General features: G+C 46.4%; 1 pseudogene; it reads left to right on the forward strand.

Annotated features, from left to right (window-relative positions):
- The first annotated feature begins 215 nt into the window (after window positions 1-215).
- Window positions 216-14,126, forward strand: LOC120645617 (annotated as a pseudogene).
- Window positions 14,127-14,563: the final 437 nt, after the last annotated feature.

Below are 14,563 nucleotides of genomic sequence, written 5' to 3' on the forward strand. Positions count from 1 at the left end.
ATTTGAACCTAAAAATTGCAATCAATCAATTCACTCATTGCTCTAGATACTAGAATTGTCACAAATTAACAAACAATCGCCAATCCAAATGATTTGTGCTCACCTTTCTTTTTTCCCCAATCGAAATCGCTTGCAGCTGGCTGCAGCCTGCTGCCCGGCGCCCGCCCTGCGTGGCTGTGCCCGTGCGCACTGCTGGGTGCTCTGGCCCCTGCCGAATGCCGACGGCCCGACGCGGCGACGCTGCCGACCGCTGGCTGCCTGGCCCCTACGCCGCGGCCGCAACGGCACGTCGCCGCCCGCCCTGGCGCCTGCCCGCCCTGCACTGCGCGAAGCCGCGAACGCGCTGCCCGCCCGCGCCTCCTGCCGTGCGCTGCGCCGCGCCGCCGCCGGTAGGGTTCGTCCTCGCTAGCGCTAGACGTGGGAGAACTGTGGGAGTGTGGGGGAGGCTTGGGGGTAGCAATTTGGGCCGGCGATGGGGCCTGGAGGAGGGAGATTTGTGGGCCATTTGAGCCAAGATGCAATGGGAAGTCTGTGTTTGTGGAATTATGTTGTTATTTTCTATTTCTTGGATACATATACATACTATGTATATGATTTTTTTTGCCAAAAATTTTGGTATTCAGTTGAATACCTATGAATACATATGGGGCCCGCCCCTGCTCGCCGCGGCCGTGGCGGCGGCCGCCATCCCGCCGGCGGCTTCCTATTATTCCCCCGTGAAGCCGTGCGGGTACAGCGGGTCATCCGTGGAAACTAGAATTTTCTCTTCTAGTGTGCTTATTCCTCGGTGGAATTTTGTCTGCAACTTCTTTCTTTTTTTTCTTTTTTATTTTTGGTCACAGGAGATGGAGGGCTTCTCGGAGCCCTCGGGCGGCAAAAGTCGAGGCTGGGTACTCGCAATTGGAGGTGCGCGTTGCCTAATTCCGCTACCCTGCTTTAGATAGTATTTTGATTTTTGGTGCTCCCAGTTCGATCTAGGAACAGTAGCGCATTCAGGTCAGATGGGATGGGTGCTCACAGAAGTCACCGAATTGGGGAATGCAGGAAAAGCTTTACTACAATGTTGTCGAATACCCTCAAAATTAAGCTTTGGACTTTAAGGATAGTAATGGTAATCAGCTTGCTAGGTCTAATCAAGAAATGAAGTGGAGGAAACTGCCATGCAAATGACTAAATAGCACGTTCACTGCACTGCTATCACAATTTGGGGCTTGTAAATTTCTCCTGTGTAGCCTACGCTAGTTTACTCTTTTTGTCTCTTTTGCTACAAGCCCGCAGCCTCGCATAGCTGCTGCATGTAGGAAAAAGCATCTGTGTAATATGCTACTCTACATATGCATCTGTGCTCCCAATGGCTTGCTGAGATGGGTTCTCACAGAAGTCACCAAATTGAGGAATGCAGGAGGGTAACGGTAACCGGCTTGCTAGGTCTTATCGAGAACTGAAGTTTACTGCAGCGTTACAATTTGGTGTTTGTAATTTTCTCCAGTGTTGTGGACATAGCATCACTTTACCCTTCTAGTCTTTTTGCTACAAGTTGGCATTACTGCTACACTACATATACGATTTAGCCTTTTTTTACATTTGTTGTAAAATAAAATGAACATCAATTTCTTTCAGGTGAGACAAGTCACCTATTGACCTCCTGGAACCGAACATAACTTGTTGAATGAAATTAACCTCTCTCTTCGGGAAAAAAGGTTAGCACATTTTCCCTGGAATAGTTATATTTCTGGAAGTTTTTATATTCCTAACAACAGTATTTGTGCAGTTTTGGTTTGATATTTGGACGGAGTGGGAGTGGAAAGACCACCCTTTTACAGGTGCACACTGAAATGCTCCGTAACAATGCTAAATTTCCTTATTTTCTGCCTTTCATCTTGAAGTAACATCTTATTTTCTCAGCTCTTGGCTGGTCTATCAGAACCTACCTCTGGGTCTATTTGCATTCAGAAGTATGATGATAGTGGGAATCCTATTGGCTTGTCTGAAATGCTAACTTCTCAAAGAGTTGGGATTGTATTTCAGTTTCCTGAGAGGTTTGAACTACTCATTTCATCAAGATTATGAAAGTGGACAGGATTGCTTTCAAACTGTGGTGCTTGAAAATTTCACTGAAACATAAGAGCCTATCATATCTTGTAATAGGTATTTCTTAGCAGATACTGTACTTGAAGAAGCTACTTTTGGATGGCCTAGGCAAAAGGCAGATCTCCTATTCAAAGAGCAGCTCGCTTTAAATCTTCAACATGCCTTTAACTTGGTACATAATTTTTCTACGTAACATACCCATTCTTTCACAATTTAACTTGAAATACCCATTCTTTCACAATTTAACTTGATTTCTTGTGAAACACACAAGGTTGGTCTGAAAACCATTTCATTATATGAAGGTCCACAGTCTCTAAGTGGTGGGTTTAAGAGGCGACTTGCTTTTGCAATTCAACTGGTATTGTGTTTATTGGATTATTATGAGTTGATGTACTATCTCTTTCTTTTTACTTTTTAAAAAAACAATATATCTGATTGGTTATGCTGCCTGTTTATTTTTCTATTTCGTAGGTTCAAACTCCTGATTTATTGCTGCTTGATGAGCCACTTGCTGGTCTAGGTATGTGATTATATTAATCAGACAATATCAATATGTGATTAGATTACCATATTAATTGGACCAATCATTGAAGGTTGCTTTTCATCAATTCGTTCATCTCTGCGCCTTAATGCATGTTTTCTTGTGTATGGTAGCATCTGCTGCACAGTTGCTAGGATTGATGTTAATAGCCAAATACAATGCTGAAATTTATATCATTAGGTGGATGTGTTTACTAAGTTCCTACATTAAAATGTCAGATTGGAAAGCTCGAGCTGATGTTGTGAATCTCCTAAAGGACCTAAAGAAGCACCACACGATACTGGTTGTAAGTCATGATCTAAGGTAATTTTTGTTATCGCCATAAATTAACATGGTTAATTAATGGGCCGAGAGTAAGTTGGGCTTAATGCGGAAATTAAAGAAGGCTTGTGAATCGGCTGTGTTACCACCAGAATTTGGTCGACAAGGATATGGGCCGAAGCTGCCGATGGGCCTATACAGATTGTCCAGGGAAGAGGTGATTGTGGTCCATGCCAAGAGCCGATGGGCTCTTCTTATCTGTGTGCGTCGGGAGCCGATGGGCTCTCTTTATCTGTAATCATTAGAGATAGATTAGTTTTCGTATTGGACTAGGTTTTGTTTAACTTGATCGTCAAGTCTACAAGACTATAAATATGTACCCTATGACATTCGTAAAAAAAACGTCATCACGTCTCGCAACAACAATTCTCGCCGCACCGCCACCCCTAATCCTAGGGTTTCATCCAAGTAAGCGCCATGCTGCACTGATCACTTCTTGTGATTAGGGCAGCATTGTTCTTGCTTTTACCTTGATATTACTCGTACTGAAGCGTTTTTGATAGCGAGTAATGCTAGTTATCCCGATGTTCGTAGCATGACCTTTAGTAGATCTATCATGCTCTTGTTGTTTATCATATACGAATATCATGTTATCTCTGCGTGATCACGTATTAATCTTATACTAATTCTCGTTGCATAGAGTTAGTCGCGTAGAGATAACACCCTACTTCTTTTCTATCTAGTAGATCTAATCTGTTATGGTTTGTTCTTATACGTAAGAATCGACTTAATATCTGCTAGTTTAGGCCTTGCAAACGGGTTGGACGATCCGGCAACGTATTAGATGCTTTGCCTTGATCTTAACAGGGATTGATCCGGGAATCGGATTTTTCTTATTCTTAGGCCTCTATTCTGGTTAAAGTTTGGTTATCTATTACGCTCGTTAGGCCTAACTACGTGTAGGATGTTCCGATCTAGCAGTGAAGCTTTTACCGTCGTGGATTAGATTAACTAGATCTAATTGAAGTAGTTTTTGCAGTTATTTGCTTTATCTATTAATATCCAGATATGCAGATCTGATCTGACACCGGGACTCCATCGGCTCTTTAAAACCGATGCAAGAGTCGTCCCGGGGAGCCGACCACGGCTCGGACTAATGTTTACACGTGTTTGTGCATGTAGCCAAATCGTCGAAAGCACGTTTGCACCTTCCTAATCGGGTATAGGACAGGTGACACGCCCTGCATCTCCGGAAGCATCGGCGTGTGCTAGGATCTGGGCCGTTGACCGAGGGACCGGTGCCAGCCTTCGCTCCGGCAGCCTCCTTTCTCTTCGTGTTGCCTGTCGCTACTCGCCGGTGGGTTTTGACCGACAACACATTCTGACACGCCCGGTGGGACCTTCATCAGCAACAACGTCCACCGCCGGGATGACTGGACCTCAGAACCAAGCGCCGGTTCCGCCGGTCACCAACCCTATCACGTATGAAGAGCTGACCCCCGAACACCAGCAGAAGTATGATGAGGTCAAAGCTCAGTTCAAAGCCGATCTCATCGGCTCTTTCGAGAGGACCCGCAGCCACGACATCAGGTGGAAGGGGTTCTCACCCGAAGGCGCTCTCGACAACGTCGACCTGTTCGTACCATCAGAGGAGCGCACCAGGCCCTGCGCCAGGAGATGAACTACATGGTAGCTCACTCGCTTCATCGGCACTCAGAAAGCCTGGTGAACGAGCTCGAGCGCGTGGCACATCACGTCGTCCAGGAGGTGATCAAGAACCAGTACTACCCATCGGGACAATCCTGGGGAGTCATAGGGGAGAAGCCCCACTTCAGTCTAGGCCGCCATTGCCATACTCGCTCACAACTCCAGGGCCGTAGAGTTCGCCGATCTACGTCGTCTACAAGATCGGCGGAGATCCCGGGGAGGGCCAATTCCTGAGTGAGCCGCATAAGGAGAACGCACACGGCTACACGTGCGTGTACATACCTGACCACATCAACCCAACACGCGCCGGACAGTTGGCGAGTACAGGAGCTTCAGGGACAGATGCGGAGAAACAAGCATGGCTAGCGAAGTACGCTACCGGGCCGAGTGCTGAACCCTCGGCCCCAGGAGTTCTTAGTGTGGAACAGATCAACACAATACTAAGGGACCAGTTCGGCATTCTGCCCAAGAGAAAGGCGATCGGCTATTCCAAGCCGTACCCGAGCGACTACGACTTGATCCCGTGCCACCCAAGTATCGGCTCCCGGAGTTCACCAAGTTCAGCGGGTCAGAAGGGGCCAGCTCCATCGAGCATGTGAGCTGATACCTAACGCAGCTCAGGATGATTTCAATATCGGATCCTCTGAGGGTCTAGTTCTTCTGTCAGTCTATCATGGGCTCAGCCTTTGGATGGTACACATCATTGGCCCCAGATTCGATCCGCACTCGGAGGCAGCTGGAAGATCAGTTCCACACCCAGTATCACTCAGAGGCTGCTGAAACTGGGATTGCCGACCTCGCCCAAGTCAAGCAGAAGTGAGGGGAAAGTGTGTCGGAGTACGTACATCGCTTCAGAGAGGTTAAGAATCGATGCTACTCATCGCGCATCACAGAAAAGGAGGCAATCGATTTGGCAGTTCTGGGGCTCGCTAAGCCGATCAAGGATCTGGCTTTTCAGTTGGAATTCACCTCTCTGGCGCACATGGTACAGAAGCTCACGACGTATGAACACTATCACCCTAAGTTGTACCAGGAAAAATTCAAGCGCCATGTGAATATGGCCCAAGCAGATGATTCTGATGTTTCTAGCGGGGAACAAGAAGTGGCAGTGGCAGAGTGGACCCGGGGGGCAAACCCCGTCCCGTGCAAGTGGGTCAAACAGAAGGGGCTTGTGAAGGGCTTTGATTTTGACATGGCCAAGGCAGAGCAGATATTTGACTTACTACTCAAGGAAAAGTAGTTGAAGCTCCCAGAGAATCACAAGCTGCCAACGACGCAAGAGCTGCAGGGGAGGCCGTACTGCAAGTGGCACCACTCGTTCACCCATGCCACGAATGACTGCAAGGAGCTGCGTCGGCAGATCCAATCAGCTATTGAGCAAGGCCGATTAATTCTGGCCCAACACACGATGAAGGTTGACATTCAACCATTCCCACAGGCTAACGCGGTGGAGCTATCGGATCTTAGACCTGAGGGCCAGAATTTTGCGTTCCAGATTAACATGGCGGGACCCATACGCCGTCGTGACGAGCAGAGGAAAGAGGCCGATTCTGGCAAATGGCCCCAGGATGAAGACAAGTTGGAGCAGCAACATATTACTGAAGAACAAGTGTGTCACGTCCGCAATCAACTCCCAGCTTCCAATCGGCTTCTTGAAAAATACGAGTATCAGTACAAGCTGTGTCGCCGGTATGAATCGGAAGAGGAGTACGAGCACCACGCGGGGAGAACGCTGGGGAGGCGCCAGGCTGTACGCGACCACTGGCATTGCCCGTTCTTCAGGTACTGTTGGAATTCCGGCATGAGCCGGTTGCCTACTATCGATGATTGCCTGGAGTGCAGGCCTCGGGGACGCCAGTCCGGCGAGATGTCGGTGTTTCGACACTTGGGGCCCAAAGCACGTTACGACAGCCATGTTGAGCGGCCACCCAGGGATGATCTTGAGCTCGAAGGGGAGGATAAGTATCATCGTCCACGATGGTGTCCTGATAGACTCAGTCACTCGCAGAAGCGCAGAGTATAGCGCTTGTGCAATCTCGAAGAAGCGGAAGCAAGGTACCTCGACGTGTTGAGGAAGGCGCGCCCGGATCTCGCGGGGCAAGTCAGGCACCGCCAAAGAGTGGCAAGGCACCCTCCAAGGAGGGAGTGGCGTCCCAAACATTTGATAGCCGATGAGAAACCATCGGCTGATGTGAATATGGTATTTGTGCTACCGTCGGAATTTCGAGCGCCTCATCCGGAGGAGCTGGCCGTCGCACAGCTGGATCTTGGCCCACAGCCGATCATCGTTGAGAAGCCCAAGGAGAAAAGCTATAAGCACCTGAAGGGGTTATATCTCAAGGGCCTCATCAACGGCAAGCCGGTGAACAGGATGTTGGTCGATACTGGCGCCGCAATTAATTTGATGTCGTATTCAGTGTTGCGCCGATTGGGTCGTTCTGCTGCTGACCTTATCAAGACCAACGTAATGCTCAATGATTTCAACGAGCAGCCATCGGAGGCAAAGGGCGTCCTCAATGTGGAGTTGACAGTTGGCCGCAAGACCATCCCAACTTCGTTCTTCATCGTCAACAGTAAGAGTATGTATGCAGTGCTGCTTGGGAGGGATTGGATTCACGCCAATTGTTGTGTTCCTTCCACAATGCACCAGTGTTTGGTTCAATGGGATGGCGACGAAGTGGAGGTGGTCCGTGCAGATGACTCCAGCGAGGTTTCGCTCGCAGACATGAACGCCTGGGACGCGGAAGGACAAGAGCCGATCTCAGTGATTGTGCTAGAAGACTGTGATCGGATCGAAGCGACAAAAAACGGATTGAGGCTGGTCTTATCCACTGGCCTCAAAAAATAAACACATCCTGGCACGCTACGGAATTCAGCAGGTTTAGAGAGGCCGGTCCTAGCGACCGACCCCAAAAGGTAGATAATTCTTATTTGGAGTTGAAACTGTTACATTATGAACAAACAATAGCCTGCTCTGGCAGTTGGTTAGTTAATGAGCATTTAGTTTCGAATGGTAATACAGAAACGTCCAGCCCATGCGGTCGGCCAAAAATTTTCTTTTGTTATCTCTCCGTATTTGCTGTCGACATGGCAGATGACGACGAGTTGCCTGTGTTCACAGTTGATTTTACAGGCGACGGCAAGTTGGGGTACGGGTTTACATCAGCTGACAATTTGGAGGAAGTCGATATAGGTCCCGGGGATAAGCCGCGACTAACATTTATCAACAAAAGGTTAGACCCGAGCCTGCGTGAGCCGATGATAGCACAATTGAAAGAATACCGGGACAGTTTCGCTTGGGATTATACTGAAATGCCCGGTCTGGATAGAAGCATCGTCGAACATCGGCTCCCGCTTAAGAAAGGATTTCGGCTGTTTCAACAACGAGCACGACAGATGAAGGCCGAAATCCTAGACGAGGTTAAGAAAGAGGTGCAAAAGATGTTGGACGCAGGGTTCATCAGGCAATGTCAGTATGCAAAATTGATCTCCTGCGTGATCCCTGTACAAAAGAAGGATGGCCGATGGCGAGTCTGCGTGGATTTCAGAGACCTCAACAGAGCAACGCCAAAGGACGAGTACCTGATGTCCGTCGCGGAAACATTGATCAACGCAGCTGCCGGTCACAAAATGTTGAGCTTTATCGATGGTAATGCCGGCTACAACCAGATCTTCATGGCCCCAGAGGATATAAGCAAGACCGCGTTCAGAGTACCAGGCGCGGTCGGCTTGTTCGAGTACTTGGTTATGACTTTTGGATTGAAAAATGCCGGTGCGACATATCAACGCGCCATGAATTACATTTTTCATGATCCCATCGGCAAACTGGTAGAAATCTACATTGATGATGTCGTGGTCAAGTCCACATCGGCTGGGGGACATCTGGAAGATTTGCGTAAGGTATTGGAGCGGACTCGGAGGTTTAGGCTCAGAATGAACCCGAAGAAATGCGCCTTTCGTGTATCGGCCGGTCAGTTCTTAGGATTCCTGGTACATGAGCGATGGATCGAGATCGGCCTAAAAAGTCAAGAAGCTGTAAGGACGATGAGGCCGCCTACTACGAAGAAGGAGTTGCAGAAGCTCATCGGCAAAATCAACTTTGTCAGACGATTTATCTCCAATCTGTCTGGGCGTATCAATCCGTTCATGGGTCTGGTGAAGATCAAGTCTGAGGATGAATTTCACTGGGGGGGCAGAACAGCAACAGGCTTTCGACGAAATCAAGGGATACTTGTCGAAGCCCCCAGTATTGGCTACTCCTCAGCAAGACAGGCCTTTCTTTGTGTACCTGTCTATGGGAGAAACTTCCATCGCCTCGGTGCTGGTTCAGAAGCATGACGATCAGAGAGGGTTGTTTTCTACCTCAGCAGACATATGTTGGACGCTGAGACCAGGTATCCTGAAATTGAGAAGTTTTGCCTTTGTTTGTTCTTTACATGCACAAAGCTTCGTCATATTTTGCTCTCGGCGGAAATAATCATTATCTGCAAGTCGGATGTAATAAGGCACATGCTGTCGGCTCCTTTTCTAAAAGGCCGACTAGGAAAATGGATGTTTGCGTTGTCGGAGTTCGATATCCGATATCAACCTGCAAAGGCAGTCAAGGGAAAGGCACTGGTGGATCTCATCCCAGACAGGGTCAACACTAACGTGGCCGCACTTTTCATACGTGCTTGGGCCATGTTTTTCGATGGATCGGCGTGTGATGATGGGTGCGGCGTGGGAATTTTTTTTGGTATCGTCTCGAGGGGCGACTTATTCCTTTTCCATCAGGATGACCACTCCATGCACCAATAATTTAGTAAAGTATGAGGCCGTTCGCAAGGGGATGGAATTACTCCTGGAAGCTGGTGCAGAAGCGGTGGAAATCTTTGGGGATTCGAAACTGGTGATTTCTCAGCTTACAGAAGAATACAGATGTGAGAGCGAGGCTCTTTTTCCGATATGGATGCAGTGCCGTGAGTTAATGTCACAATTCAGGTACATTAATTTCCACTGGATACGTAGGACTTTGAACAATAAAGCCAATGACTTGGCACAGATGGCTTCCGGATACAAGGAAACAGCCGATGGGGTAGATGTAGAGGTTCAGTTTCTAGAATCTGGAGATTGGAGAGCCGATATCTTCAATTATTTGAAGGATTCGGCTCAGGGGGCACTTAGAAGGATAAGACTCAAAGCTATGAAGTATGTTCTGATAGGGGACGATATGTTCTACAGGACTTTGGAAGGACTGCAGCTTAAATGTTTGGGGCCTTCGGAGTTGAATCGGCTCTTGCATGAGGTTCATGAGGGAGCCTGTGGTACTCATGAATCGGCTCATAAGATGAAGTGGCTGATTAGGCGATCGGGATATTACTGGCCTACCATGCTTGAGGACTGCATTAAATATTTCAATGGATGTCAGGCATGTCAGAGATTAGACAAGATTTAGATGGTGCCGGCATCAGTAATGAATCCTATCATTAAGCCATGGCCGTTCAGGGGTTGGCTATGGATATGATTGGCCAGATCAACCCGCCATCCAGCAAAGGTCACCAATGGGTGTTGGCTGTCACGGATTATTTCACGAAATGGATGGAGGCGGTACCCATGAGGTCGGTGGCATCGAAAGATGTGATCAGTTTTGTTAAAGAGCACATCATTCATAGGTTCGGGATTCCCCAGACCATTACGACCGATGGAGGATCGGTCTTTATATCGGAGGAATTTAAGAAGTTCGCCGATGACATGGGGTTCAAGCTGATCAGATCATCCCCATATTATGCCCAAGCTAATGGACAGGCTGAAGCATCCAACCAGAGCCTTATCAAGCTGATTAAAAGGAAGATCGATGAATATCCTAGGCACTGGCATGAGGTGTTGTCAGAGGCTTTGTGGGCATATTGTATTTCATGTCACAGATCCATCAAGACGTCACCATACCATCTGGTCTACGGTCAAGACGCTGTGTTGCCATGGGAGATGACGGCCGGATCGAGGCGTGTTGAGTTCCAGAATGATCTGTCGGCTGAGGAGTATGCAGCCATGATGAGCGACAATGTGGAGGATCTCACAGAGCTAAGACTTTGGTCACTTGAGAAGATCAAGGAAAACAAGGCTAAAGTCGCTCGTGCATACAACAAAAAGGTCAAGCCAAAAAATTTCCAAGTTGGAGACCTGGTTTGGGAGGCAGTGCTACCATTGGGAACTAAAGATAGGAAATGGTAAATGGTCTCCAACTTGGCATGGGCCGTACAAGGTTGATCAGGTCCTGCCTGGAAATGCGTACATGCTTGAAGAATTAGACGGTGTCAAGTTTCCTGTAGCCGTCAATGGCCAACACCTCAATAAATATTTCCCGAGCATGTGGGAAGGCGAATAACAAGAGCCGATGAAATCCATCTGGTTGTATTATAAAAGGCCAACACGTTGAGTTGAAATCCATCACCTCCAGGAACAGTGTGGGGAGCTGATATGTTGCCATTGCCTCAAGGGACAGTGAGGAAAGCCGATGCGTTGCCATCACCTCCAGGAACAGTAACATTAAGGAAAGCCGATGCGTTGCAATCACCTCCAGTATATAAAAAATAGAGCAGGATCTATTCTATCGACCAAATGTTGAGAGCATCGGGAAGCTACAGGAGATCACCAACAAATTGCCGATGCCGCCAACACTGCTGATACCGGTATGATGAGCAAACTTTATTTCTTACTGCAAAATACTTGGGAATTTTGAATTTAAATAGCTTAGCTCCTCAGTGATATGGTAAACTCCTACCAGAGCCATATATACACATTTAAAACCTTTATACATATGCTGCTTGTGTTTGCATTTAGCATTGTCAAATTCTTTGTGATCCTTGTGAGATTCGCTTCATATTTTTAAGATCAAGATCACGTACACTCCATGTACTCAACCACTCATATGTTGACTTCTACACTGGAAGTTACGCAAATATATGCCTTCCATCCATAAAAATGCTCCATTCCTTTTTTGACAGAACTCTTTATATTTATCATGTAGAAAGATTTGGGCTATGTAAAAAGAAGAAGAAAAAAAATAAATGTCCGTGCCCCAAAAAGCATGCGAAGAAAAAAAAAAGAAGAAAGAAAAATGAAAGACAGCTCATATCTCAGCAAAAGATAAAAGGAAGAGTTCTGCAAAAGGGGATGCGAGTTCCAGCCACAAAAATTCCACACACATGCACACCTTGATGTGATTGTATGACTTGCATTCTCTATTGGATCCGGTCTTTGACTTTGCAACATGTGCGGCCCGAGTATGCTACCTCTTCATTCCCTACCCTGAACTCCACAAAAAGTCATACTAGAGATAGGGAGAAAGGAGGCAATATAATATTTTGGTGAGGAATCATACACATTGAGCGATTTGAGAGAATCATTTGAGGAGTGAAGTTATTTTTTTGTTCAAAAGATCCAAGTTATTTAGCAGGAGGAGTAAAGTCGATTCGTCTCTTTGCGTCGGCTATCAGTAAAGCATCAGCTATCAGAAGAGCAGCATTAGAAGAGCCGAGGCGCTGAGTCCATCATGCAGATTGAGGCGTCGACTATACAAAGTTTCAAAGCATTCATACTTTGAAACTTGGGGGGCATGTGTTATCGCCATAAATTAACAGGGTTAATTAATGGGCCGACAGTAAGTTGGGCTTAGTGCGGAAATTAAAGAAGACTTGTGAATCGGCTGTGTTACCACCAGAATTTGGTCGAGAAGGATATGGGCCGAAGCTGTCGATGGGCCTATACAGATTGTCCAAGGAAGAGGCGATTGTGGTCCATGCCAAGAGCCGATGGGCTCTTCTTATCTGTGTGTGTCGGGAGCCGATGGGCTATCTTTATCTGTAATCATTAGAGATAGATTAGTTTTCGTATTGGACTAGGTTTTGTTTAACATGGTTGCCAAGTCTACAAGACTATAAATATGTACCCTATGACATTCGTAAAAAAGAACGTCATCACGTCTCGCAACAACAATTCTCGGCGCACCGCCACCCCTAATCCTAGGGTTTCATCCAAGTAAGCGTCATGCTGCCCTGATCACTTCTTGTGATCAGGGCAGCATTGTTCTTGCTTTTGCCTTGGTATTACTCGTACTGAAGCATTTTTTATGGCGAGTAATGCTAGTTATCCCGTTGTTCATAGCATGACCTTTAGTAGATCTATCATGCTCTTGTTGTTTATCATCTACGAATATCATGTTATCTCTGCGTGATCACGTATTAATCTTATTCTAATTCTCGTTGCATAGAGTTAGTCGCATAGAGATAACACCCTGCTTCTTTTCTATCTAGTAGATCTAATCTGTTATGGTTTGTTCTTATAGGTAAGAATCGGCTTAATATCTGCTAGTTTATGCCTTGCAAACGAGTTGGACGATCCGGCGACGTATTAGATGCTTTGCCTTGATATTAACAGGTGTTGATCCGGGAATCGGCTTTTGCTCATTCTTAGGCCTCTATTCTGGTTAAAGTTTGGTTATCTATTACGCTCGTTAGGCCTAACTACGTGTAGGATGTTCCGATCTAGCAGTGAAACTTTTTCCGTCGTGGATTAGATTAACTAGATCTAATTGAAGTAGTTTTTGCAGTTATTTGATTTATCTATTAATATCCAGATATGCAGATCTGATCTGACATTGGGACTCGATCCGCTCTTTAAAGCCGATGCAAGAGTCGCCCCGGGGAGCCGACCACGGCTCGGACTAATGTTTACACGTGTTTGTGCATGTAGCCAAATCGTCGAAAGCACGTTTGCACCTTCCTGATCGGGTATAGGTCAGGTGGCACGCCCTACATCTTCGGAAGCATCGGCGTGTGCCAGGATCTAGGCCGTTGACCGAGGGACCGGTGCCAGCCAGCGCCCTGGCAGGCTCCCGGCTCTTCGTGTTGCCTGTCGCTACTCGCCGGTGGGTTTTGACCGACAACAATTTTAAACCCATAATATGGAAGAGAAGGTTTCTATGTGTACACCATGTTAAGAATAACAAAGTGAATGATTAAGATCATTTTGTTTTTTCCGTGCATCCATTCAGTGAAAGCAAATAGCTTCTAATGTCACTGATGAATTTCCAAAATGCCTGATTGAAAATATTTTGCAGGGAACTATATCCACTAGTAGATCGCTCATGGAGAATGCAAATGGGAGGGAGCTTGAAGGTGGAAACTTTGCCTGTGTAAAGATGTACTTATTGGTACAGTGGTCAGATATGCCGGCATAAACTAGTAAGATCAACTACTTTTATAAACTTGGATTATGTTTCGGAAATTTCTTGAAGATACAATGGAGTCAAAGATGGCTGTGAATGAGTATTTGGTAATACATGATGACTTGTGCAGATCGGGAATCGTGGTACGAAAAATTCTAGAAAACTTGGATGAGAGATCATGCACGTTAGTCCCAAACTTTGACTGCTGGAATGGAACAGTCTGTGATGCAGACGTTGCCGAGCTAAATTGATCGTTGAACAGTGCAATTGGAATTTGGATCGAGGATCCAGATATCCAGCTATAGCTCCTTGTTGCACACATGAGTTATGAGGATGATGAAAGCCCTGTGGAGTTTGAAAGATGGGTCAAAATGATGCTTATGATGGTGTTGGCATTTACATTGAAGAGATTCAGAGAACCTCATTTACTTTTACTATTAATAGAGTCGTTTGGAATACAGTTACTTACAAAACTTGTTATGCAAGAAGAATATATTGCTCCACTCGCAGATTCTTTCCCTACAAAGATCATTGACCTGCTGTCGCCTTAACTTTTTTTTCATGGCTTCTGAAATGGGAGAAATCTGTCATGCAGTAGTTTTTATGTTTACCTAGGTTCAAAATGGTGGTCAGCAAATTCTCTTCCAGTATGAATCCATGCATAAAATTTTTGCTTAGCGTCATGTTCTGCTTCAGCTTCACGCCAATCTCATGTACTATATTCACAAGATATGTAAACATGAAGTCACTTTTACAGA

The sequence above is a fragment of the Panicum virgatum genome, chromosome 8K (assembly GCF_016808335.1).
Source record: "Panicum virgatum strain AP13 chromosome 8K, P.virgatum_v5, whole genome shotgun sequence".
Taxonomy (NCBI): domain Eukaryota; kingdom Viridiplantae; phylum Streptophyta; class Magnoliopsida; order Poales; family Poaceae; genus Panicum; species Panicum virgatum.